This window comes from Onychomys torridus, unplaced genomic scaffold (assembly GCF_903995425.1).
Source record: "Onychomys torridus unplaced genomic scaffold, mOncTor1.1, whole genome shotgun sequence".
NCBI classification, from domain to species: Eukaryota; Metazoa; Chordata; class Mammalia; order Rodentia; family Cricetidae; genus Onychomys; species Onychomys torridus.
The window spans coordinates 85,317-112,989 of record NW_023412721.1 but is presented as its reverse complement, the minus strand read 5'-3'; the positions used below and the strand labels follow the sequence as shown (position 1 = coordinate 112,989).

The 27,673-nt window shown below is 44.2% G+C and overlaps 1 pseudogene; it reads right to left on the bottom strand.

The window, feature by feature from the left end:
• Positions 1–17,892: 17,892 nt before the first annotated feature.
• On the bottom strand, positions 17,893–27,054 carry LOC118575799 (annotated as a pseudogene).
• Between the last annotated feature and the right edge of the window lie 619 nt (positions 27,055–27,673).

Sequence of the window (27,673 nt, the reverse complement as noted above, 5' to 3'; positions counted from 1 at the left end):
GTGAGTTTCAGGCCAGCCTAGTCTACAAAGTGAGTTCCAGGACAGTTAGGGCTTCACAGAGAAACTCTGTCTTGAAAAACCAAAGTGTAAGAAAGAAAGAAACTGCAGTGAGGAGGGAATACCTCTATTCCATTGGTTGATTCAATAGTCCCAAGTTAGTCCCTAAGTGTAGTGAGATTTTATTTGTGCTCTAATAAATAAAGCTTGCATGGAGATCAGAGGAAAAACCCAGCCACTATATAAAACATAGATGACAGGCAGAGCTGGGAGTTGGTGGCACATGCCTTTAATCCTAGCACTTGGGAGGCAGAGCCAGGCAGATCTCTGTGAGTTCGAGGCCAGCCTGGTCTACAGAACAAGATTCAGGAAAGGCACAAAGCTACACAGAGAAACCCTGTCTCAAAAATCAAATCAAAACAAACAAACAAAAAACAGAAAGAAGAAGAAGACAGGCAGGGGTAGCACATGTCTTTAATCCAAGCATTTGGGAGGCAAAGTTTCATCTGGATCTCTGTGTTTTCAAGGCCACACTGGGAACAGGGCCAGACATGGTAGCATACAACTTAAATTCCAGTGCTAGTTAAGCATAGAGGTCTGGAGGTCTGTACTGACTGACAGGAAGTGATAGAGCTTGGCACAAAGAGGAAGTGATGTAGCTGGGCAGAGAGGAGGTGAAATGGTGGGCACAGAAATGACATAGGTGTGAGTATAGAAGAAATGGTTCTCTCTGGAACCTGAGGAGATGGTGAGGTTAGTTTGGCTGCCACTGCTTCTATTCCTCTGACCTCAGTTTTAATCCCAGTATCTGGCACTGTTTTTTCTTTTAATTGTATAATTTAATTTAATTTTACATATCATCCTTGGGTTCCCCTGTCCTCCCTACTCCTGCTTCTCCCCCCTTCTCTCCAGCCCACCCCCCATTCCCATCTCCTCCAGGGCAAAGACTCCCCTGGGGATTCAGCTCAACCTGGTAGATTCAGTGGAGGCAGATCCAGTCCCCTCCTCCCAGGCTGAGCAAAGTGTCCCTGCTTAAATTCCAGGTTCCAAACAGCCAGCCCATGCACTAAGGACAGGTCAGGGTCCCACTGCCTGGGTGCCTCCCAAATAGTTCAAGATAATAAACTGTCTCATTCATCCAGAGGGCCTGATCCTGTTGGGGGCTCCTCAGCTTTTGGTTTATAGTTCATGTGTTTCCATTAGTTTGGCTATTTGTCCCTGTGCTTTTTCCAATCTTGGTCTCAACAATTTTCGCTCACATAATCCCTCCTCTTTCTTGCCAATTGGACTTCTGGATCTCCACCTGGGGCCTGGCTGTGGCTCTTTGCATCCACTTCCCTCAGTCGTTGGATGAGATTTCTAGCATGACAGTTAGGGTGTTTGGCCATCTGATCACCAGACTAGGTCACTTTATCTCTGCTGAGTAATACTCCATTGTCTATATGTACCACATTTTCTTTATCCACTCTTCATTTGAAGGACATCTAGGTTGTTTCCAGGTTCTGGCTATTACAAACAATGATGATATGAACATACCTGAGCAAATGGCCCTGTGGTATGATTGAGCATTCCTTGGGTATATGCCAAAGAGTGGTATAGCTGGGTCTTGGGGGAGTTTTAATCCCAGTATCTGGCTCTGTTTTTTTTTTTTTTTATTAATAAGACTGTTTAGCAATTTGTCTTACAACTGGTGCCCCAGTGTTTGTGACATGAATTCACTAAAAAGCCACTTGCCTGTGGCCTTGCGGGCCCTGGCCCAAACCTGAGCTCCCCACAGCTATACTCTGTACCCCAAGTTGGCTAGAAACCCTTTGGTTTCTCTCCAGGTGGGTTGTGGGTTCTCTCTTGGTTCCCATTTCAGACTTCTACTGTTCTATGCAGTCTGCAGACTTGGTGAGTCATTTATGACATTTTTTTTTTTTTTTTTTTTTTTTTTTTGTCAAGGAGGCATATGTCTTTTGTTACCATTTCCAGATGGGATGGAAAGGGTCTCAGGGAGGAGGAAGGAAGCTGTGAGCTAAGTGCTCCATGCTTCTGCACAAGGTGAATGTGCTTCAAAATATTTTGTGGACGGGCTGAAAAATGAGGTGGGGGGGAGGAGGTGGCGCACACACATGAGACGGGGTACAGGACTAAATGGAGTACTGAACAGAATTCAGAAGTTATTAATGTCTTTACATAATTTATAATTTTAAAGCAACGGTCTCATAAATACAGACTACAAATATACATTTGCTAGGCAGCACACATTTTTTTTCCATCAAAATACCTGGGCCAAAAAACCATTTCCTTTGTTCTTTCTCTCTTCCTTTTAAACCACTGTTCATCAGTAACACAAGTAAAATTATAAGGACATGTCCTACTTGTTCTTTTTATAACCAAACTCTACTACCAGAAGGATATAACCCAAAGAGCACTCATAGGAATAAAATATGGCAGATGTATGAGTTTTGTTTTTTATTATTTGGAAAACTGAAATATGTACACCACACCATTGATACCTATTCAGGATTTCAGTAGGCAAGTGCTCTGAGTTCCAAAATGCTGATTCTGTAATCACACATTTGCTAGAAGTTATGGCCATTATGGGTATACCTGTACAAATTTTAAAACTAACAATGCTCCAGCATATGTCTCTGATAAAATGAAACAGTTTCTCACTTATTACAATATAAAGCACATTACAGGTATACCACACAAACCTGCAGGCCAAGCAGTCATAGAAAGAACAAATCAAACTCTGAAGAATATGCTAAATAAACAGAAAGGGGAAACAAAAACCCCCAGAATAATGCTCTATTAACTGAATTTTCTCAGTGCTAATGAGAAATGAACAACAGTTACAGAGACACATTGGATAATAGAAAAATCCACAAAATTAAATCAGCCTGTAGTCAGAAGTTTTCTTGTGTTCTCCCAGCACCAAGATCCCACAGCAACTTATAAAATTCCTGTGTCCTGCCTGGTCCTGTAACCATCACACACACATAACTATACATAGGCTTATATTAATTTAAACTGCTCAGCCATTAGCTCATGTTTACCACTGACTAGCTCTTACATGTCAACTCAGCCCATTTCTGTTCATCTATATTGCCCCATGTTCTGTGGCTTTACTTGTGAGCCCTTACATGCTTCTCCCTGGATGGCAGCTAGTGTCTCCTGACTGAGCCTTCCTCCTTCCAGAATTCTCCTTGGCTGCTTATCCCACCTATACTTCCTGCCTAGCTGCTAGCCAATCAGCCTTTTGTTAAACCAGTATACAAAAGCATTATACCACAGCATCAGTGTATGTACTAAGGATGTGCTGACCTCAGAATGGAAACCAGCATATATATTATGTTTGGGACAAGGTTTTCTTTTCTTTCTATAGGAGAAAAAAAGCTATGGATACCATCAAAATTAACAGAGGTTTGATTTGAACAAGAGAGACCTCTTAATTAGAAGAGGGGATGGTTCATCAACCAGCATGACCATCCAAATTAAATTAACTTATACCACTAACAAATGCTTTTCATTTAATTAGCTATAATTTGCCAAAAGGGAACCTCCCCAAAGTTAGGTTTGGAGAAGGGTTTTTGTTTTTGTCTTTCTGGAGAATAAAGGGAATTTGAAGAACACTGCAAAAAATGAGACATCTGAAAAAAAAGCACAAATCAAGAAAAAATAGCCCAAGAAAAAGAGAAAATTGGCCTATTGGTATAACACATATCAAATTTCATAAGTATTCCTTAATGTTTGTTTCTGCTCTTCTCTACACATATTTAACACAAATGGACTTTATGTAGTCCCAATTCATTTAAAATTGGCACTGGGCAGTGGTAGTACATGCCTTTATTCCCAACAATTGGGAGGCAGAGCCAGGCAGATCTCCATGAGTTTGAGGCCAACGTACTCTACAGATCGAGATCCAGAATAGGCACCAAAGCTACACAGAGAAACCCTGTTTTGAAAAACCAAAAGAAAAAAATTAAAGCTGACTTTGGAGTTTGAGTGTGGCTATCTCCTTCTCTAAATCCAAACATACTTGGTAAAAGTAAATACAAAATCTCTGTGTCATGTCCAAGGCAGCCTAAGTCATTTTGGGGTCATACTCCTGTTATTCATTAAAGAATGGAATTCTCCTGCATATGGGAGAATTAGCTTCAAGCAGGGCCAAGCTCCCTTCTTCCATATCTAATGCTATGTTATCAGCTCTGAAACCATACACACACAAACCAACAGAAATGGCCTCAGCGTTTTGTATTCATATATTTGTGCATCCTTATTCACAGATAGTTAAAAAGGAAGAAATTAGAAGTGACCAGTTTGAGAAGGGATGGAGAAAGGACAAGGATGGTGGAAAGTCACGTAATATATTTTAACTAAAAATGTATCAAAAAAATTTTAAATGAAAATGTGGCTAGAGAGATAACTTAGCAGTGAAGACCACTACATTTGGTTGCAGAGAACACAGGTGCCATTCCCAGATATCACCTGGTTGCTAAACATCTCTTGTAACTCCAGTCCCAAGGGATCTGATGCCTTCTTCTGGCCTTTGCAGGTACTGCACAAAGATGCCTAGAGGCAAACACTATTATACGTAAAAAAATGGAATTCTCAAACAATGCAAGAGCATTTAGGTTGTTTCCAGGTTCTGGCTTTTATGAATATTGCTGCTATGAACATAGCTGAGCATGTGTCCTTGTAGTATGATTGAGCATTCCTTGAGTATATGTTCAAGAGTGGTATAGCTGGGTTTGAGGTAGACTGATTCCCAGTTTTCTGAGAAACTAAAATAATGATTTCCAAAGTTGCTGTACATGTTTGCATTTCCACCCACAGTGTAGAAATGTTCCCCTTGCTCCAAATCCTCTCCAAAACAAGCAATCTTCAGTGGTTTTTGTTGATGTTTTTTTTTTTTTTTTTTTATCTTAGTCATTCTGACAGGTAAGATGGTAGTTCACATTCATTTTAATTTGCATTTTCCTGATGGCTAAGGATATTGAGCAATTCCTTAAATGTCTTTCACCCATTTGAGATTCTTTTGCTGAGAATTCTCTGTTTAGTTCTGTAGCCCATTTTTTTTAATTGGATTGTTAGGTATTTTGATGTCTAGTTTCTTGAATTCTTTATATATTTTCAAGATCGGCCCTCTGTCAGATGTGGAGTTTGTGAAGAACTTTTCCCACTCTGTAGGCCATCATTTTGTCATATTTATTGTGTCCTTTGCCTTACAGAAGCTTCTAAGTTTCAGGAGGTCTGTGCTACTGGTGTTATATTTAGGAAGTGGTCTCCTGTGCCAATGTATCCAAGACTGCTTCCTACTTTCTCCTCTATCTGGTTCAGTTTAACTGGATTTATGTTGAGGTCTTTGTTCCACTTGGACTTGAGTTTTGTGCATGGCAATATATATGGGTCTACCTGCAATCTTCTACATGTTGATATCCAGTTATGCCAGCACCATTTGTTGAAGATGCTTTCTTTTTTCCATTGTACAGTTTTGACTTCTTTGTCAAAAATCAGTTGTTCATAGGTGTGTGGATTAATTCCAGAGTCTTTCTTCAGTTTGATTCCATAAGTCCACATGTCAGGTTTTTTTTTTTTAATTTATTATGTATACAGAAGAGAGTGCCAGTTCTCATTACAGATGGTTGTGAGCTACCATGTGGTTGCTGGGAATTGAACTCAGGACCTCTGGAAAAGCAGTTGGTTCTCTTACCCTCTGAGCCATCTCTCCAGCCATACATGTCAGCTTTTATGCAAGTACCAGGCTGTTTTTATTACCTTAGCTGTATAGTACCACTTGAGGTAAGGGATGGTGATACCTCCAGAGGTTGATTTATTATACAGGATTCTTGTAGTTATCCTGGGTTTTTTGTTTTTCCATATGAAATTGAGCATTGCACTTTCCAGGTCTGTGAAGAATTGTGTTGGAATTTTGTTGGGGATTGCATTGAATCTGTAGATTGCTTTTGGTAAGATTGCCATTTTTGCTATGTTAATTCTACCTATCAATTAGCATGGGAGATCTTTCCATTTTCTGAAGTCTTCTTTAATTTCTTTCTTCAAAGATTTAAAGTTCTTGTCATATAGGTCTTTTACTTGTGTAATTAAAATGACCCCAAAGTATTTTATATGATTTGTGGCTATTGTAAAGGGTGACATTTCTCTGATTTTATTCTCAGCCTGTTTAACATTTGTATATAGGAGGGTTACTCATTTTTTTTTTTTTAGTTAATCTTATATCGTGCCACATTACTGAAGATGTTTAGCAGCTGTAAGAGTTCCCTGGTAGAATTTTTGGGGTCACTTATGTATAATACCATAACATCTGTAAGTAGTGGAAGTTTGACTTTTTCCTTTCCAATTTGTATCCCCTTGATCTCCTTTTGTTGTCTTATTGCTCTAGCTAAAACTTCCAGTACTATATTGAATAAATATGGGTAGAGTGGACAAGCTTGTCTTGTTCCTGATTTTAGTGGAATTGCTTTGAGTATCTCTCCATTTAATTTTATATTGGCTGTTGCCCTGCTGTAAATTGCCTTTACTATGTTTAGGTATGTTCCCTATATTCCTGATCTCTCCAGGGTCTTTTTCATGAAAGGGTGTTGGATTTTGTCAAATACCTTTTTAGCATCTAATGAGATGATCGTGTGGTTTTTTTTCTTTCACTCTGGTGTATTTCTTTATATGGTGTATTACATTGACAGATTTTTGTATGTTGAACCATCCTTGCATCTCTGGGATGAAACCTACTTGGTCATGGTGGGTAATTGTTGGATGTGTTATTGGATTCTGTTTGCCAATTTTTTTTTTGAGTATTTTTGCATCAATGTCCATGAGAAAGATTAGTCTGTAATTCTTTCTTGGTTGCATCTTTGTGTGATTTGGGTATCAGAGTAATTGTAGCCTCATAAAAGGAGTTTGGTAATGTCCCTTCTGTTTCTATTGTGTGGAACAATTTGAAGAATATTGGTATTAGCTCTCCTTTGAAAATCTGCACTGAAACCTTCTGGTCCTGGGCTATTTATTTATTTATTTATTTATTTATTTGTTGGGCCTTTTAATGACTGTTTCTATCCTTAGGGGTTATAATTCTATTTAAATTGTTTATCTGGCCTTGATTTAACTTTAGTATGTGGTATCTATCCAGAAAATTGTTCATATCCTTAGGGGTTATAATTCTATTTAAATTGTTTATCTGGCCTTGATTTAACTTTAGTATGTGGCATCTATCCAGAAAATTGTTCATTTCTTTTAGATTTTCCAATTTTGTGGAGTACAAGGTTTTTTGTTTGTTTGTTTGTTTGGTTGGTTTTGGTTTTTGGATTTTTGTTTGTTTGTTTGTTTGTTTTGAGACAGGGTTTCTCTGTATAGTTTTGGTGTCTGTCCTGGATCTTGCTCTGTAGACCAGACTGGCCTCAAACTCACAGAGACCGGCCTGGCTCTGTCTCTCAAGTGTTGGGATTAAATGTGTGTACCACCACAGCCTGGCTGAGTACAGGTTTCTGAAGCATGACCTGATGATTTTCTGTATTTCTTGTCTGTTGTTATGTCTACTTTTTCATTTTTGATTTTGTTAATTTGGATGCTCTCTCTCTGCCTTTTGGTTAGTTTGGAGAAGGACTTGTCTGTCTTGTTGTTTTTCTCAAAGAATCAACTCTCTGTTTCCTTGATTCTTTGTATTGTTCTCTTGTTTCTATTTTATTGATTTCAGCTCTCAATTTGATTATTTCCTGGTGTCTATTTCTCCTGGATGAGTTTGATTCTTTTTGTTCTAGACCTTTCTGGTGTGCTGTTAAGTCACTAATATGAGACTTCTCCAACTTCTTTATGTGGGCATTTAGTGTTATGAATTTTCCTAATAGCACTGATTTCATAATGCCCCATAAGTTTGGTTGAGTGTGTAGTACACTCATTTTCATTGAATTCTAGGAACTCTTTAAATTCTTTATTTCTTCCTTGACACATTCAGTGATTCAGTTCAGCATTATTCAGTTTCCTTGCAATTGTAGGCTTTGTGTAATTTTTGTTGGTGTTGAAATCTAACTTTGAGCCATGGTGGTCTGATAAAATACAGGAGGTTATTCCAATTTTTTTTTTTATCTCTTGAGATTTCCTTTGTGACCAAGTATGTGGTGAATTTTAGAAAACGTTTCATGGGATGCCAAGAAGAAAGTATATTCTTTTTTGTTAGGGTAGAATGATCCGTAGATATCTATTGAGTCCATTTGAGTCATAAAATCTATTAGTTCCCTTACTTCTCTGTTAAGTTTCAGTCTGGCAGATCTGTCCATTGATGAGAGTGGGGTGTTGAGGTCTCCCACTTTTTATGTGTGGGATTTGATGGGTGATTTAAGCTTTAGTAATGTTTCTTTTGAGTATGTTGGTGTCCTTGTATTTGTGGCGTAAATATTCAGAATTGAGACTTTATATTGGTGGATTTTTGCTGTGGTGAATACATAATGTCCTTCCCAATCTCTCTTGACTGATTTAAGTTTGAAGTCTATTTTGTTAGATATTAGTATAGCTACACCAGCCTGCTTTTTAAGCCCATTTAGTTGGAAAGTCTTTTCCCAGACTTTTACTCTGAAGTAGTGTCTGGTTTTGAAATTGAGGTGTGTTTCTTATATGCAGCAGAAGGATGGATTCTGATTTTGTATCCACTCTGTTACTCTGTATCTTTTTATAAGTGAATTGAGTCCATTGATATAAAGGGATATTAATGACCAGTGATTGTTAATTACTGTTATCTTTTGGTGGTAGTGTGTATGTATTTACCTTCTTTGGGATTTACTGCTCTGGAGTTATCTATTAACTATGTTTTCATGGGTGCATCTGACTTCCTTAGGTTAGAGTTTTCCTTCTAGTGCTTTCTGTAGGCCTCGATTTGTGGATAGGTATTGCTTAAATCTGGTTTTATCTTGCAATGTCTTATTCACTCCATCTATGGTGATTGCAAGTTTTGCTGGGTATATTAGTCTAGGCTGGCATCTGTGGTCTCTTAGTGTCTGTGTTATATCTGTCCATGACCTTCTGGCTTTCAGAGTCTCCATTGACAAGTAGGGTGTTATTCGGATAGGTTTGCCTTTATAAGTCACTTGGCCTTTTTCCTTTGATGCTCTTAATATTCTTTATTCTGTATGTTTAGTGATTTAATTACTATGTGGCAAGGGAGCTTTGTTTTTGGATCCAGTCTATTTGGTGTTCTGTAAGTATCTTGTATCTTCTTAGGTATTTCTTTCTTTAAGTTGGGAAAGCTGTCTTCCATGATTTTGTTGAATATATTTTCTGTGCCTGTGAGTTGGTATTCTTCTCCTTCTTCTATCCCTATTATTCTTAGGCTTGGTCTTTTCATGGTGTCCCAGATTTCCTGTACATTTTGTGTTATGATTTTTTTGGCTTTGGTGTTTGGTTTTCTTTGTTTTGTTTTAATTTTTGTTTTTTTTTGTTTTGTTTTTGACTGACACATACATTTCCTCTATTGTATCCTCTATACGAGAGATTCTGTCTTCCATCCCTTGTATTCTGTTGGTTATGATTGTATCTGTTTTTCCTGTTCATTTACTCAGATTTTCTATTTCTAGCATTCCTTGGGTTTGTGTCTTCTTCATTGTTTCTATGTTAGTTTTCAAGTCCTGAACTATTTCCTTCACATGTTTAATTGCTTTTTCATAGGTTTCTTGGCCTTCTTTAATGTATTTATTGATTTCTTCCCTTTGCTTTGTCTTTTCCTCAATTTCTTTAAGGGAATTTTTCATTTCCTCTTTAAATGTCTCTATCATTTTCATAAAGTTATTTTTTAGGTTGCTTTCTTCTGCTTCTTCTACATTTTCATGTTCAAGTCTTGCTGTTGTAGAATCACAAGGTTCTGGTGGTGTCATAGTGCCCTTTATGTTGTTGTATGTATTTTTCCACTGGCCTCTACCCATCTCATCCTCCAATAGGTACAAGAGGTGCCAGTGTCTGAGCAAGCTGCTCTTGGTCCAATCTGTGCTTGTTGTGTCTGTGTCTCAAGGGGCCACTCTGGGTCCAATCTTAGCTCTTGGTACAAACAGAGCTGGTGGATTCTGTCTCTCAGGAAGCCACTGGGGTAACAGGGGGATGGGTATGTTTAGGGTAGGGCATGGGTCTTGTAGATTGCAGGGTTCAATGGAGGGTTTTGTTGAGGGAACCTGCCCTCTAGAGTCTTCCTGATGACTGGCAACTGGGGCAGTGATGGATGGGGTTTCCAGGGATTGCTTGTGTCCCAGGGCCTAGGTCCTAGAGGTGGGACTCTGGGTGGGAGAAGAGCCATTCACCTCTCAGTCCAATGAGAACTGGCAAAGTCTGTAATTACTGACTCTTAATGATTTTCAAAAATGGTTAGGAAGCATTTCCAACTTACAGAGACCATCATTGGAATACCTAAAGATGGACTGGTAAATTTGGCCAATACTCTAAATGGGGTCAAGGGCTTAAATAGTCCAAGTGAATTATCAGCTGGAGCTCAGAAGTAATTGGCTCTAGTAGAAAAGAAAATACAAGAGGAACATGTGGATTGTATGAATTTAGAACTTAACTGCATTCTGTTGATACTCCCATCCAGACACTCCCCTATAGGGATTTTGATGCAGAGGACAGATATTTTATTGGAATGAATATTTCTACCATGTAAACCAAGTAAGAAGTTAAAGACTTATATAGAAAAAAATCTCTGGTTTGATTCTAAAAGGAAAATTGAGACTTCATCAGTCGACAGGAATGGACCCAGCAGAAATTGTAGTACCTTTAACTAATGAGGAAATTTCTTCTTTGTGGAAAGATAATGAGTACTGGCAATGAGCCTATAGTAACTTTCTGGGAAAGATTAACAATTCCTATCCTAAAAGCAAGAGAATAAAATTCATAAAAGGAACTGAATTGGTCCTACCTCATATTGTATGACAAAAACCAATCTCTTGAGTCCCCATATTCTATGTTGATGTAAAGAAATCAGGAAAGGCAGGATTTAAATCAGGAAACTGAAGTAAAGTGGTTCAACGTCCCTACAATTCTGTACAAAAGGCAAAACTGTATGCCATTCTAATGGTACTATGGACTTCACAGAACCTCCAAATAGAATTACTGACTCTCAAAATGCAAAGAGAGTTGTTTTACATATTGAAATTGCTGAATTTATACAGAATTAATTCACTATTTATACAATTATAGGGAATCATCTGAAATAGGGAATATTATATATATATCACATCAGATCCCATACAGGTCAGCAAGGTCCTCTAGCACAAGGTAACAATGAGATGGGTCAGTATTTATTATTATTATTATTATTATTATTATTATTATTATTATTAAGTTATAGGCAATGGACTAGAAGCCTCAGAATTTCCTAAGAAATACCGTGCAAATAGCAAAGTTTTGAAAAAGTACTTTCACTTGGCAACAAGTCTAAGAAAAATGTAAAAAAAAAAAGTCCTACTTGTTCCTTCTATAACCAAATTTTTTTACCTCAAGGAAGTAATTCTAAATGTATACAAGGAAATAAAATTTGGCAGATGGACATGCTTCATTTTGCAGAATTTGGAAAATTAAAATATGTGTACCAGTGCTAGGGATTTAGCTCAGTGGTACAGTACTTGCCTAGCAAGTGCAAAGCCCTGGGTTCAATCCTCAACTCAATATATATATATATATATATATATATGTGTGTGTGTGTGTGTGTGTGTATGTGTGTGTGTGTGTATACATGTGTGTGTATACATATATATGTATATATATATATACACACACACACATATATATAGATAGATGTGTGTGTGTGTGTGTGTGTGTGTGTGTGTGTGTGTGTGTGTGCACCATATTATTGACATGTACTCAGCATTTCAATGGTCAACTCCTATGAGTTCTGAAAAGGCTGACTCTGTCATTATACACCTATTAGAAGTTACAGCCATCATGGGAATACCTGTTCAGATTAAGACTGATAATGCTCCAAAATATGTCGCAAATAAAATGAAACAGTTTTTTGTTTATTACAATATAAAGCATGTTACAGATATACCACACAATTCCACAGGCCAAGCAGTCATAGAAAGATCCAATCAAACTTTAAAGAATATGCTAAACAGACAGAGGTAACAATGACTCCTAGAAATAGATTGCACAATGCTTTATTAACCTTGAATTTTATCAGGGCTGATGAGAAAGGAACAACAGCAGCAAAGAGACATTGGACAACAGAAAAAACTCCTGAACTAAACCAATGGGTTTCCTTCAAAGACATGTTAACCTCTGGATGGAAACCAGGATACATCCTATGTTGGGAAAGGGGTTTTGCTCTTGTTTCTGCAGGAGAAGAAAAGCAATGGATACCAACAAAATTAATTAAAACGCACTTCAAAAGAGAAACACCTTGATGAGGAGGAGTAATAACTCATCTACCAATGTAACATCTCTACAAGTTAAGAAAAACTCAACGAACAAGAGTTGGGGCAGGGTTCTGTTTTCTGTATTTACTGGATAATAGAAATACCCATCTTTCAGGAATCATAAGGCCTTGGATACACAGATATCTACAACAGAAGGAAAGAACCTATTAGTACCAATGTACTCTACCGGGTAATATCTCACTGCCTAACATCTATATCTCTTTAACTCTAGTATAGTTGTGGTCCCAATTCAATTATAAATCAAGCTGGCTTTGGAGTTGGAATGTGGCTCTCTCATTCTCTAAACCCAAGCGTATTGCTAAAAGAAATATTAGGAGATTCTGCCTCATATCAGAAGACCTGACTGGTGTAGGACAGAGGAAACCCAATAAACTAACAACCACTGTTAACAAGATTCTATTTCTCTCCATGCTTATTCTTGATTTCTCAGAATCCTTCCTCACATATCATGTCATTTTAAGATTCAAATTCTCCATTTTGATATTAATAATGTTCAAATTTTCCACAGTGAAAATAAGTCTTCCCAATGGCAATCTCTGAAGTCTCCAGATGGAAGATGGGGCCCCACACAATGACTCTACTCTGTTTAGAATGATGCCATTACACTTAAGAACATTACAATGATCAGCTTTGGATTGAATACTCTTCAGGACGGTTCTAAGATGAGATGGTCCATCATACTTCACCTCTAGCCAGAATCTCTGACAATCTTATCCACTACTCTGAGATTGGCTGCAGACTCTATGGCTAGCCTTATTGAGATCTAACTATCTAAGCTTTCTCAAAGGACTCCAGAGTTATAGTCACTCCCTAAACAGCAGGAAGCAATTCTAAAAAATGACACCCCTCGCCCAAAGGTTTCATTTTTCTCAGGGTTACAGATAATGGTTATAGGATTGGGGTGAAACAATAAAATTTACACCCAGTATTCTCCTTTCGAAAAGAAAAAGGGGAATGGATAGGTATAGTATATCAAGGTAGATTATTGTATCTACTAGTAAACTGATTTAACAAACTATCAGCCTTGGATAATTTGCACTGATATTGATTCTTGTATATTTGATACAAATGTAAACTATTCTTATATTCCTATTTAAGATAATTAGTATATTGATACAAATACAAAACTATATTTGGCTGGGCGGTGGTGGCGCACACCTTTAATCCCAGCACTTGGGAGGCTGAGCAAAGCGGATTTCTGTGAGTTCAAGACCAGCCTGGGCTATGGAGTGAGTTCCAGGAAAGGCGCAAAGCTACACAGAGTAACCTTGTCTCAAAAAACAAAAAAAAACAAAACAAAAAAACCCCTATATTTGTTGTGTTGTACATATGTTTCTGCTCCTGTTTGGAATATTTTGTATATTGATACATATTAAGGATATTGTTGTCATATTGCATATTACACTATACATTTCTACCTCTGTTTTAAGATAGTTTGGGTATTGTCACAATTCTGAGGTCATTTTCCTTTTATGGTGCATCCACTTAAAGGACTGTTTATCTTGTTAAGGTGAAGCCTTAGTCCTTAGGTTATTTAGTTAGATAAGACTTACAGAACTATAGTCACCCATGCTTGTCATTTCTATGTTAGGTTCTCCAGATTTGCAGAAACATATGTCAGATATATAGGTAATCTTCAAACACTTCATAGACCTAGAGAATATAACATTTATGTTTTAAAACTTAGAATTCAATTGCTGTGAGACACAATTGCTCCTGGTAGCACTAATGTGATCATGAGAAAATGATGGGCTTCCAGACATTTCCGTTTGGAAGTTTGTCTTCTTCTTAGCACAAAATGGACAGCTGGGCAAAGAACTGACTTTCCCTTGACAGTTATATGAACACTATCCTTTTTAGATGAGCAGAACACAAGGAAAAGCGACTACTGAACTCTGCCAAGACCGGGTATGATGGTCTTTCAAAATTCTTGCTTATGAAAATGGCCTATCAGATATTCTAGGAATGTAGCCAAATTGTATGGCCCAATGATGCTGAGAAACTTTAGGTGGCTGTCCAGGCTGGCAGCTGTCTCTGTCTATTCTCACAATGTCTCCACCTGGATTATGGCAATGCTGGCCACAGGACAAGATGCTCTAATGCAACATCTGCCACCAGGACACAGCCCAGACTGTGGACAAGTAGCAGAACACTGGAGAATTAATTGCACCTTTTTTCCTTGACAAAGTATGATCAGTCTTCTCCATGTCCCTCCCCAAAGAAAAAAACCCTCCCTTATGTGCCGAAAAAGATTGATGCTATTCTGGTACTTATGCCTCCAATGCTATGGAGAGCTGAGTATGGACTGGTCCCTGTCACTTATAGAATCAGAAGCTGCTTACTCAGTCTGCACTTAAATTTATCCTTCTCAGATCTCTGTTAGTACTGAGGGCTAGCGTAGCTATAACTATGTCAGCTTGGCAACATCAGACAACCAGATCCTTCTGCAAGGCTATAGCCAGCTTGTTACCTCATTTTTAAGAAAATGTTCTAAGATATGAAAATTTAAATCAGTCACAAAGGTTTAAATATGGGTCTGGAAAAAAAAATTCTGAGGACATAAAAGTCTGTGCAAGTTTTGAGGGACTAAGAATGTTTTAAGATCTATAAAGGTCTGAGGATATGAAAGTTTATAAGCTTTGAGGATCTCAGAAAATGATTTAAGATATAAATGCAAATTATAAGGATACAAATAAATGATTTAAATTATGAAAAATATTCTAGATTGCTTTCCTCTTCTATAATATAACAGTTCAGAGCTCAACATTTAAGAGAGTTCTGATAAGCTGGTAGAGCAATGACTACTTACTGTTCAGTCATGAGCTCAACATATTAGATTTCTTTTGGTTGTCATCTAAATATAAACTTAAAAGTGCTTCTCATCTGGCCAAAAGAAAACAAAAACAAAACAAAAACACAAAACAAAACAAAAAAAAACCCTCTAATTTATACCTAGCTCTCTGGACAGAAAGAAAATTCACATGTTTTTAACCCAAATCTGTAGTTCTTACTAGGACTCAATGGTTTGAGTCCACTTCTGCTGTTTTTCAGATACTCATCACCTGCTTTTGTCTATGATACAAACTTCAGTACAGATTGGTAATGTTAATGTAGCTAAAACTTTTATGTTACTTCATAAGATAATTCATATAGGTCCCAGAGGATTAAAAGAGTCATAATACTTGGATCCACTTCACAGAGGTCGGAAGGACTCTAGATAAGTACAGCTTAAATTTTGCCCACTTGTCTATTCCTAAGGATGGTATTTTTCTCTCTCCTGGTCTTGGGACTCCTGCCCTTCCCAATTACTAAGACTATGGGCCTAAAAGTTCCCAGTAAGTTCATAAATTTTAACTTGTGTTCCTAGTTTAAATTTTTCTCAACAGGTTTCCACTTGGCTGGCAGACACCTCCAAGCTTCAGTTGCGGAATATACTGTTCCAAATGACTGTGAGCTCTGGACTTGCTAAAAGCTGTGTGGGCCAGCCAAGCCAATGTGATGTTCCCTGTCTCTTCATCTGGGTCAGATTGCTACATGCTTCTGATAGATGCCCCATTGCCTAGGCTTTGACTAGTCTTTCAGTCTTTTGGGGGGCCTGACAGTGGTACACCAATGCCATCTAGAAGTAGTTCCAGAAGAGAATACATGTTCCTTGTGCAAAATAGTTGAAATGCTGGGTCAAAAGGAAACTCCCTGGCATAAGGGACAAAATGGATAACTATAATGACCATTGATATACCAAGAAAATAGGTTCAGAATTGCCAATTGATAAATTTATTAACTAAAATGGTTCTGCAATAATATAAGACACTTGACCTTCTTTGTGCAGAACCAAAGAGGTATTATGTGGCCTTAAAAAGTTATTATTCAAGATTATAATTTGGTTGTACTCAATGATCAGAACTACAGGGCCTTAAGAATGGCAATAGATACAGATGCCACTGTCCTAGAAAAATTTGTTAGCTAATAGTCTTAGGTCCCAATACCCTTAAACCCCTGGGCAGATAGGACTCATGATTGAGTCCTCTCATTGGTACTTGTCAAGGGGGGAATGTGAGGAGGGCCAAAACAGCTTAACAACACAGCTGCCATGACAGGCTTAGAGGCTCAGACACAGCTTCTGGCAGGCAACACCTGGACATAGGAAAAGCCATAAGCTGACCCCACCCAGGGAGAACCTGCATCTAAGGGGACATACCTGACATTCCAAACATTCCCTATACCCCTAGACAAATGTCAGCCAATTAGGGTCCTAGACCCTGGAAAATCCCACCCTAGGGAGGGCTGTCTGCTCCCACTGCTGCATCAGAGTCCAAGCTCTAAGCTTGAAAATAAAGGCTCTTTGCTTTTACATATGGAAGTCGGTCCCTGTGGTGGTCTTTTGGGGGTCCCCTCAATCTGGGCATAACAGGATGAGAAGAAAAAGAAAGTTTGGGATCAGTAGGTCTTGTATAAGCTCAAGCTTATCAGAACAAATTTCTGGAATGTAGTCATGTGAGGAGGATTCTGAGTATTTGAGTATACTCCAAGAATACAGTAAAGAGTATTATGAACTTTCTTCAAAACATAGAATTATTCTTGGAATGTGATTTTGTGCTCCTCCCAGGTGTAGAGGGTAAGAATAAGTCTACTTAAGATTATTCACTATGGCTTGGTGCTGTTATTCAAATAAATGTTTATGTGCCTATGGAAAACATGTTTTTGCCATGTGTGACATGTCCTTGTTATTGTATACAGCCTGAACTCATGAGAACTTTACTCAGGTGACCTTTCTTTCTTCCTTTGCTGTGGGACATCTTTCTGTACACTGTGAATATGTGTTCCTCTGATTGGTTGATAAATAAAGCTGCATTGGCCTATGGCAGGGCAGGGTGGAGCCAGGTGGGAAAATCCAAGAGAGAAAGTGAGAGGAGAGTAAAGGGAGATGCCAAACCGCCATCCAAGGAGCAACAGGTAATGGGATGCAGATGAAGCCACAGAGCACATGGATATACACAGATTAATAAAAATGGGATAAAATGATAGAGCTATCTAGTGAGAAGCCTGCCATAGGCCATACACTTGGTAATTAATATAAGCCTCTGAGCGATTATTTCATAAGCAGCTGTGGGACCTCAGGGCTCAGTAGGACACAGGAAAACTTCCAGCTACAACCTTATTTTTTTGGTTTTGGTTTTAGAAAAAGGCTTTCTTTGTGCAGCCTTGGCTATCCTGTGACCTTTCTTAACCCTCTGACATTATATTGTCAGGGGTTCTGAATAAAGTTGGCTATTGCATTAGATTTCTGTCCACCTAAAATATCAGCTCCATTGTCCCAAGTCTCACTGCCTCTAGAGCAGTGGCAGACCTCCACCCTGACCATGCCCCCAGCCCCTCACTGGGGGATTCTAGGTGGGGCTCCACCCTGACCATGCCCCCAGCCCCTCACCTCCAGATTCTAGGTGAGGGCTTTACCCAAGCTGCAACACTATTTCCTGGTTTCTTTAAATATCGCATTGCACTCATATTTTTTGCCATAACTGTGTTTTAAGTCCAGAATATCAGACCCTCTTCTGAACTCTCCTGCCCCATGCCTGCCCTCAGCATGTGTCCCACGCTGGTTATGTCTCCCTCTAGCAGTGAGCTTATACTCCTGGCTGGACGGTTGTGATGTAGGTGGCAATATTGTTAGTTGTAACATATCAGATGGTGAGTGTTGGTAGCCATGGAGTGATGGGTCAGCTGGGCACCATTGGTAAGGTACCAGGCTGGCCTCCCCGTGCATGATGAGTCCCGGTCATCACCCTGGGTAATGGGGAAGGAGGTCTCTGTAGCTTCAGCTTGCAGAGGTGAAGGATGGAGACTGAAAGGCTGAGCTGTGTCCTCAGCGGCCCTGAGCCTGCAGCCGCTGCATGTGCAGGATCTGGCTGAGGATGTACTGCACGTCCTCATCCATCTCTCCCTGTTGTGGGGACAAAGGCAGAGCCAAACTCTGTGCACTGGCTGGGTGCTCCCCTGTGCCCTGGAAATCCCCCTACTCAAACCCAAGGGAGTCAACACTTCACTAGACAGGGCGATACACAGAGATGTTCCCAGAACCCACAAGCCTGTCCCAAACAGAAGGGGAAACTGAGGCCCAGGCGGTGGCACCCTGAGATGGAGTCAAGAGGCAGGGGACTCACCTGCATGGCATATAGGAGATGAGTACGGTATAGAGTCACCACAGCACCGTGCTCCCTGGCCTCTGCCTGTGGACACGGGATAGACAGAGGGATCTGATGCTCAAGGTCAGCCTGGGCCGCATGAGACCCTGGCTCAAAAGAAAGGTGTGAGGGAAGGAGGGAGTGGGAGTGGGAGGGGGGAGGAGAGGAATGGGAAGAGAATTTGGATGGTGAGGCCCATCCACAGCGAGACACATCCACATACCTCGACCTGAGGTCAAACCCCATGTTTGGTGTCTGCTGATGCCTGAGTCAGGGAAGTGACCCTGTGGTGCCCTGACCAGCCTGCATCCTGCCAGCCATCCCCGTCTGTACCCTGACTGCTCCCATCACCCCTCCCCTGTGGCAGAGTGGCACCTCCATCCACTGCTGCATGGCTGCCACCTGGGCGCACAGGTCTTCCTCCTGGGAGCTGGCCAGGGCTGTTTGCTGCATCTTCAGAGACTTCTTCAGTGTGAAGACTTCTTTGGACAGTTCTGTGATCTGGAGTGGTGGGGGAACTCCATGAGCAAACAGACAGGGACAGGGACCTCTGCACCTCTGCCGGGCAGCTGGGTAAAGGGTCACTGATTTGGGCCAGGAGCTGAGCTGACTGGGAACTGTACTTATACATCTGAAGGGCTGAAAAATGTTCCTCAAGTTTTCAAATGTTTGGGGAGTTAAAAAGAAAGTCTATTTTGTGACCCTTGGAGGGATTCCAAATGACATTTGGCTGTCTATCAATAAAGTTTTATCTACACATGGCCCTGTCTGCTCACAGCAAACAGGAAGCAGACACAGCCTCCAGCTCTGCAAGTGCTTTCTCTTTTTGGCCTTTCATAGAAAAACACCCTGCTCTTCCAGTCCTATAAGCACAGCTTGGATTTTAATCTCACGTTATGGAATGCCCAAGGTTGACTTGTGACCTCCACACATGCACATGCACACAAAGAACACACAGAAAAAGATATAATTGGGGGGCCGTGAGATGATTCTGTGGGTAATGGCACATGCTGACAAGCCTGTATCTCTACTGAGTTCAACCCTGGGATTCACATGGTTGAAGGAGAAAAGAAATACAGGCAATTTGTCCTCTGATCTCCACACATGCATGTCCCAGACCCCAACTAAAGAAGAACAATTAACTTAAAAATCTTCTAAAATTCCAGATGGGAAATTTGGGTTGGAATCTCAGTTTATGGTCCATTTAGTGGCGTGACCTTGTGTGAGTGGATTTGCCTCTCTGTTCCTGTTACTTCCAATGGATAACTAGAGGGAACAGTAAGCGAGCCACACCAATTACCATGGTTACAACAGCCATTTGGAGCATCTTCTGTGTCTCCCTTTCCCATGTGATAAATGGGCTGGTTTCACAAGAGAGCAGGGGCTAGAAGGTTCTTCAGTTCTGGGTAATCTCGGTTGAGTGGGCCCCAACAGTGAGCCACATTCTTGTCCTTCTCCTTGGCCTTGTCCAGGGCCTCCTGGGCATGGCTCTGAGCCTGGCGTGCCCTCTCAGCCTCTGTATGAAGGGCCTGGAGTTGCTACTCAGCAATAGCCAGCTGGGCCTCTGCTGTGTGCCTCTTGCTCTTCATAAACAATGCCTCATGCTGCAACCTGTAGCCCAAGCCCACAAGTGACTCTCGGGACATTTAGACCCCAAAGAGGCTTGGGTCCTGGGTCTCTCCCCACCCTTCCATGCTGAGCTGATAGCTTTCCACTGACCCTAGGAACATTCTGGTCCTGCCATGCACCTCTGGTTACTAGCTGTGTGTCCCTGGACAGGTAGTTAAGCCTCTCTGTGTCCTAGCTTCCACACTTGGTGGTGCAAACATGAGATCCAGGTACTCAGGGGGCTGAGGAAGGAGGATCACAAGTTTGAGGGCTACAAGTGAGTTCAAGAACAGCCCAGACAACTGAGAGGGACTGCCTCAAAACACATATACACTCTCCCCTGTAAGGAAGGTTTTTGTTTGCATTTTGTTTTGTTGTGACAGATTTCCGTGTGCGGCTGTGCATCATCAAGTCTGCTACATCAATGTTTTCAGCTCAGATGGGTCTCAGTGGGTAAAGTGCTAGCCCAGCATGCACTAGGCCACTGTATAAACAGGTCGGGGTGAGACCTGCCATCCCTATAATTAAGAGTGGAGGCAGGAGGGTCATGAGTTCATGGTCAGCCTAGACTACTTGAGTTTCTGTTATAAAAACAAAACCCCCAAAAGCAATAAGAAAGACCAGGGCTCAGGGATGGCTCAGCCGGTAAAGGCACTTGCAGCCAAGCCTGACAGCCTTGGTTGGGTCCTCAGGACCCACAAGATGGAAGGAGAAGACTGGGTCCCACAGGCTGCCATCTGACTTTTCCACCACACTGTGTGTGCACACACGTAAGAACAAATTAAATCAAAACAGAAATATTGAGGGCTGGAGAAATGGCAAAGCGGTTAGAGCACCAACTGCTCTTGCACAAGACCAAGGTTCGGTTCCCAGCACCCACATTGCAACTGGGGTCCAAAGTTCCCACGGATCGGACCCCCTTCTGGCCTGGTGGGTACTGCACATGTGCAGAGACGCCCACGCCCACGCGGAAATACACTATAAGGGCGTCCTGACACCAGCGCTCACCTGGAAGACCTTGGCGCTTGTCCTCTCCTGCTTGTGCGCCAGCTCCAGAGCTGCGCCTGCAGGCGGGTCACGTGGTCACGCAGCGCGCCCAGGGCCTACTCGTGCTCTTCTGGCCACACAGAGGCCCCGCGCATGCGCTCCAGCTCCTCACGGGCAGTGTCAAGGGCAGAGCTGAGGTAGGTGGCCCAAGCTAAGCGGCCTCTGTGCTTCCGTGCTTTCTTGTGGCTGTGGCGGTGGCCAGCAGCTCGCGCAGCGCCTCCAGCTCGCGGCTCCGCCCCTGTGCCGCCTCCTCCACCTCCGCAAACTGGCCCGGGGCAGCTTACAGCTCCGCCTCTGCCTCTGGCTCCCGCTGGCGCAGCACCTCCTCCAGGCCGCGGATCCAGGTGTCCAGTTCTGCCTGCAGCGCCGCCACCACCCCCGTCCACGGGAAGCAGGGACGCAGTGCAGGGGCCCTCTGTGCCGGTGGCCTCCGCTTCCGTGTCTTTGGGTCCCATGGCCTCAGCTCCATTGGCCTCTGCCATGGTGGCCTGCTCTCCTGTCACCTTCACTCCTATGACCTCTGCCACTGTGGCCTGCACTCCCGTGGTCTTCACTGCCACAGCCTCTGCTCCTGTGGCCTGAACTCCGGTATCCCACAATTCTGTGGCCTTCACTACCATGGCCTCCATGTTTCTAATCCCTGTCCCTGTGAGCCCATCCTGCACCACATGCTCTCCATTAGCCTTCATTCCCGGATTCTCCTCCACTCCTGTGACTTCTGCCTCCACCAGCTCACTTCCAGCATTCACCTCTAGGGCCTGACCCAAGGTTGTTCTAGTGTCCATGACCTCCACTGCCACTCCATCTCTCCCTGTGGCCTCTGAACCTGCAGCCTCCAGCTCCATGGATGCCACTTCTGAGGCACTGGCTTCTGTGTTCCCAATGCGCAGGGAGCCTCCAGCTTGGGGTCCGGTGCTATTGGCTGTGGTTTCTGGATATGTGGTGCCCTTGAGCTCTGGGACACTGGATCCATTCTGGGAGGTGGTGCCCTTGTCCTTGCTCTCCTTGTGTGCTGTCTCTTCTGCCCCATGGCCCCAGGTCACCTCCCGCTGCTGCTGCTACTGCTGCTGCTGCTGCTGCTGCTGCTGAGCGTGTATGGCCTCTTCATGCTGCTTCCAGAGCTGCTCAGGCTCTGCCCTCAGGCAGCCATACAAGACCAGAGGGACTACCTCAGGCTGACTGTCTTCCACCATCTGCATCTCGTCCTTCTCAAACTCCTCAAGGATCTGGGGATGGGGAGGCAGGCAGGCTAAGAGGCAGCCTTACCATGTTCCCCACCCACACCCAGGTCCCCAGAGCTGTGCACTGCCTCAGTCTCCCCCACCTGGACCTTCTCCAGCAGCTCCTGGTTCTGCCTGGTGAGTTGAGCCACCTGCTCTTGAAGGGATGCCACCAGCTCCTCGGCAGATGGACAAAGAGGCGTTGACAACACAGCCTCGGCTCCTGGCAGGGTCAGGAAGAGCCCTGAGTCGGGCTGGGAGCACACACCATCAGGGACAGGGGTCAGGAGCCATTCAGTGGGGACCTAGCACCACCTCTGGCAAACGGGGGCACTCACAGTGCATGTGCCACGCCCCTGGCATCACACCCCTCCGTGCAAGGTCATGACTCTGCCCTCCCCAATCCCTCAGAATCCCAGATGAGCAACAGTGGGTAGGGGGAGGTGTCAGGACTCACCTGGAAAGTCAGGCATCTCACCCTCCTTGTCCTGCAGGGTGGCTACGTCATAGCTGGTGTTCTCTCTCTCATTCTAGGTGTGTGGTTCAAAGTCGACCTTCAGGTCCTGCCCCTTGATACCCCCATTACCTCCTAAAACGGGGGTGTTCATAAATCTACACAGCACTCTGTAAACACCTGACTGGCTGTGGCTTTACTCACTGAGCATCCAACATATCCTTCCACGTTCTACTAAGATGCCAGCGTGGACCAGGGACTTTGCACATGCTAGGCAAGCACTCACCACCAGGTGACATTCCTAGCATATGATCAAGGCTCTGGGTTTGAATACCAGCACCTTCCCAATAGAGGACCATCTCTAGGAATGTTTGTGTAATTACTCACTTATAAGATATTTTATCACATTTGTGTGTGAGTGTGTGTGTGTGTGTGTGTGTGTGTGTGTGTGTGTGTGTGTCTGCACAGGCATGCACACTTGCCACAGTACATAGGTGGCAGTCAGAGAACAACTTGAGATTTGGTTCTCTCCTTCCATGATGTGGGGAAGTGAACTCAGGTCAGTAGGGTGAGCAGTATGCCACATTATCAGCTAGTCTATCTTGCTGATTCTAATTGCACATTTTGAGCAGTATATGGGTGTAGGTTGGAGGGATGTGAACCGTGTATGATTGGAAGATTTATACCTGTGGAGCATGTGGGATGCATGTGTCAGTGAGGTGGCCATGTGTGCATGTTTGGAGAAATCTTCATAGCTATGTGGGTTTGTGGAAGTCATGTGTGGCCGGTACATCGTGGATGCACCAGGGTGCTTGGCACTTCAAAAGATCCCACCTAGCAGGGCAGTGGTGGCAGACGCCTTTAATCCCAGCACTCGGGAGGCAGAGCCATGTGGGTCTCTGTGAGTTTGAGGGCCAGCCTGGTCTCCAAAGCAAGTTCCAGGAAAGGTGCAAAGCTACACAGAGAAACTCTGTCTCGAAAAAAATTAAAAAACAAAAAAAAAGATCCCACCTCACCCAACACTGAAAGAGATTTGGCCCCACTTGTCAAGCCCTGCCCACCCATCCTGGTTCCACCCATCCCTGCCATGGTCCTTCCCATTCCTGTGCAGTGATCCCGCCCCTTGCCCCTTCCCAGCACTGGCTCCACACTTTGATAATGGCTCTGTCTTTTCCTCAGACTTTCCACACACCTCTACTCCCATTCCAGACTCCAACCCCACCCAGCCTCTGGTCCCTCCCCCAGTCTTTGACCCCATCCTGTCCAGCTTCTCTCCCTATGCCAATAGCAGCACCCTAACCCCCGGGCCCCGCCCTCCTGGGCTCTAGCTCACCTCCAGCAGGGACAGGCTGCTCTGCAGGCTCTCCACCTCCTGGCCCAGGCTCTCCTTCTCCTCCTGCTTCTCTGCCAGCTGCTGCTGCAGCTCCTGCACCTGCAGAGGTCCACATAAGCACTTCAGGACCTGATGACGCAGAACCCGAGTTCCTGGAACCTGGGATCTGAGGACCCAGCACCCTCCCAAGCACTGGCCCTCCACACCTACCTGCCTCTCCAGACTGTGCACTGAGCTGGCCTCTGCTTCCAGGGGCTGCGGGGAGAAGTGGTTGGGACTGGACGGAGCAGGACAGAGCTGGATAGTCATGCACCACCTAGTGTGTGCCTGCCATGACTCTATTCTTCACATACACTGAGCACCTACTGTGTGCCACTCTGAATGACTATCCATGCTGTGTGCCAGACCCCATTCTGTCCTCTCCCCACTCACTCAAGGTGTGTTAGCCCAGTGCTTGCTCCATAGCAGCAGACCCTGTTCCAGGCCATTCATTCATTCACTCATTCATTTGTTCACTCATTTATTCACTCCTAACCATGGGCCAGTCATTCATCCAGTATTTATCCTCTCTGAGCTTGGCCCGTTCACCAGAGCCTGCCCTCAGGGGATGCCTTTGAGTGGTGGAGGGCTATTGTGGAAATGAAGGAAGCTGAAAATGAGGGTACAATTATAAATAAGGTGGGCTAGGGAGATGTCAGTCTGTAACAAGCAGACTGTGAGGAAGGGAGCCTTTGGGAAAGCCAGGCAGACAGCAATTGTCTACTGCAAACACCATGTGCAAAGGCCCTGGGGCAGGACAGAGCCCACCATGTGGGAAGGCCAGTGAGGGGCTGAGTGTCTGGAGCTGAGGGAGAAGGAAGGGGAGGAAGGTAGGGATATGGTGTTCCAAGGAATAGCTTCCCCACGCTCAGACCACAGGCCTTGCAGCCTCCTAACCTCCCTTCTCCTCCGTTCCTTGTGCTGTTCCAGCCCCCTGATCTTCTGTAGGAACTGGCCTCTCTCTTGGCACAGACGTACAATCTCCTCATAAGCATCCTGATCGTCCTGTCTCCTCCCCACCAAGGGAAGCCACTTTAGGTGAGGTCTCCAGGGCTGCACCATCCTGAGTGTGAGGCAGAGCCCCCTCCCACCCCAGGCCAACCCCATCTCTTATGTGAACAGGCGTGCTGGCTGGAGGCTGGGGTGCCTTTCGCTTCTTAGGGGCCCCTCACTTTTCACAGCTGGACAGCAAGTTCTGGTGTGGGCACAGGGGGATGGATGTAGGACATAAGGCCTGTGTCAGGATCTACTCAGGGGTCCCACCATAACTAGCTCCCCAGCCATCAGCAGCCTCAGCTCCCCCATGACGTCCTGTGATGGACCCCGAGTCCACCCTATTCATCCCATCTCCCACTGTTCGCTGAGGTCCCTTCCCCGGGCTCTACTGTCCTCTGTGACATTTTCTATCCCCTATGAAGCTTCAGACACAGAAGACCTGGGGCAGGGCAGGGAAAGTGGCCAGTCTTTTCCTCTGTCTGAATCAGCTCTTAGCAACTCCCATCCAGGCCCTGCTGTCCCTGTGTGTAGGACTGCCAGTGTGTGGCAGCAGATGCCGGAGTAGAGGTGACAGAGTTGCTTTCTCTTCCTTGGGGGGAAGTGAGAAGGGAGTGTGGTCATAGGGCAGGGACTGTCCTGCCTTCCTTCCCAATTCCTACCTGAGAGGAGGCTTCTCCAGAGTCATCCTCTAGAGAGGCCAGAAGAGAGGGGATTCGGAGTCAGGGACCCAGTTCTGTGTTCTCAGCTCCAGGAAGGCTGTTGCCCAGCCCAGGGTACTCAGAGGGCTCTCTCAGCTTCCCAAGCACTAGTGCTTTTGTTGTTGTTTTTCTGAGGGGGAGTCTCACTCTGTAGCCCAGGCTAGCCTCAAACTCAGCTCTGAGTGCTCTAGTCTGGTCATGCACCACAAAACCCAGCCTCTGAATCAGGGACTCTAAGGTAGAAACCTACAGAGGTGGGATCTGTGTGGGGAGGGCAGTGGATCTTCCAAGTTGGAAGGTGGTGGTTGTGTGGGTTGTCACCTGTTTGGAAAGGCAGTCTCCATACTAAGGGTGACCCAAGAAATCACAGTGTACCCTCAGACCACTCTTAAGTCCTCTGGGGCTCCTAGATACTGCCCTGAGCAGGGGAAACATGAAAATTTTCATGATCCTGCAGATTGGGATTCCTTGAAACTATCAGTAACAAGCAAATAAGGGGATGATCAGAAACTGCCTAGAAGGAGACGGGGGGGGGGGGGGGGGGGGGGGGGGGGGCGGGGATGCACACCACTGGGAGGTGAAGGGCGCTGCTCAGACTCCTGTAGAAGCTGCAAGATGAGTTTGTCCCCGGTCAGGGCTCCATAGTGAGTGGCATCCTGGCCTAGTGCATCAGTGATGCCCAGCTGGGCTCCACCCTGCAGGAGGACTTCAAAGGTCTCGGGACTGGCCCCTTCACATGCCAGCATCAAGGCTGTCCTGTGGGGGTAAAGGGCTGCTGAGGAGGCAGAGGTTTGTCCCCAACCCCCTGAACCCTTCTCTACACCCGGGCCAGGAAGACTAAAAAGAGGCTTCCTAGGTCCCCAGCTCAGAGAGGTCCAGATACCTGCTCCAAGTCACACAGCATAGGATGGAAAGGTTGGGAGGGGAGGTGCTCACCTGCCTTGCAGGTCCTGGTCATTTGCTGCAGCCACCTGCTGTAGGAGGAGGCGGCACAGATCTGTGTGACACATCTGAGCTTCTATCATGAGGGGCGTGGCCCCCGACTGGGAAGGAGGATGAGAAGGCATGAGTGACGGCTGCCTTGGAGTCTCACCCCACGCTACTGCCAGGACACCCCCGCCTCGGGAGAAAACTCACTCCCAAAAGTTATCCTCTGATTGCCACACAAGCACTGTGACACAGATGTTCCTACCCCCACAATAAACAAGCAAGTGAAATTTATTTTTTAAGACATCCCTAGCCTATCCTTGGGCATGGACACCACTGATGGTGCCACTCTATCTGGGGACTTAGTGACTTACACCCCCAGAGCAAACTCAAGTGCTATCCCATGGAACAGGAGGTTCTACTTGGAGGGGTCCTGCAGGCCTGGACACTTGCGCTCCTGGGTTCCAGTAATCAGTCCTTGGCTGCTCTGAGGACGGAGTCTGGATTGGACAAGCTGCCTGCACCCAAGGCTCCCAGGAGATTCTGGAAGGAATTAGGGTTCTGGGCACCCTACTTTGTCTGCCCACAGGCTAAGCTTTGGGGTATAAGAAACAGGGTTTCCTCCACTGGTACATGTGTCAAACTTCTTTGTGCACCGTGGCAAAGGGGCCTGGCTCAGATGGTGAATGCAGTTCAAGCTGAGCCCTGGGCTACACACAGAACAAGAGAAGTAACTGGACACAGTGGCTCTCACCCATC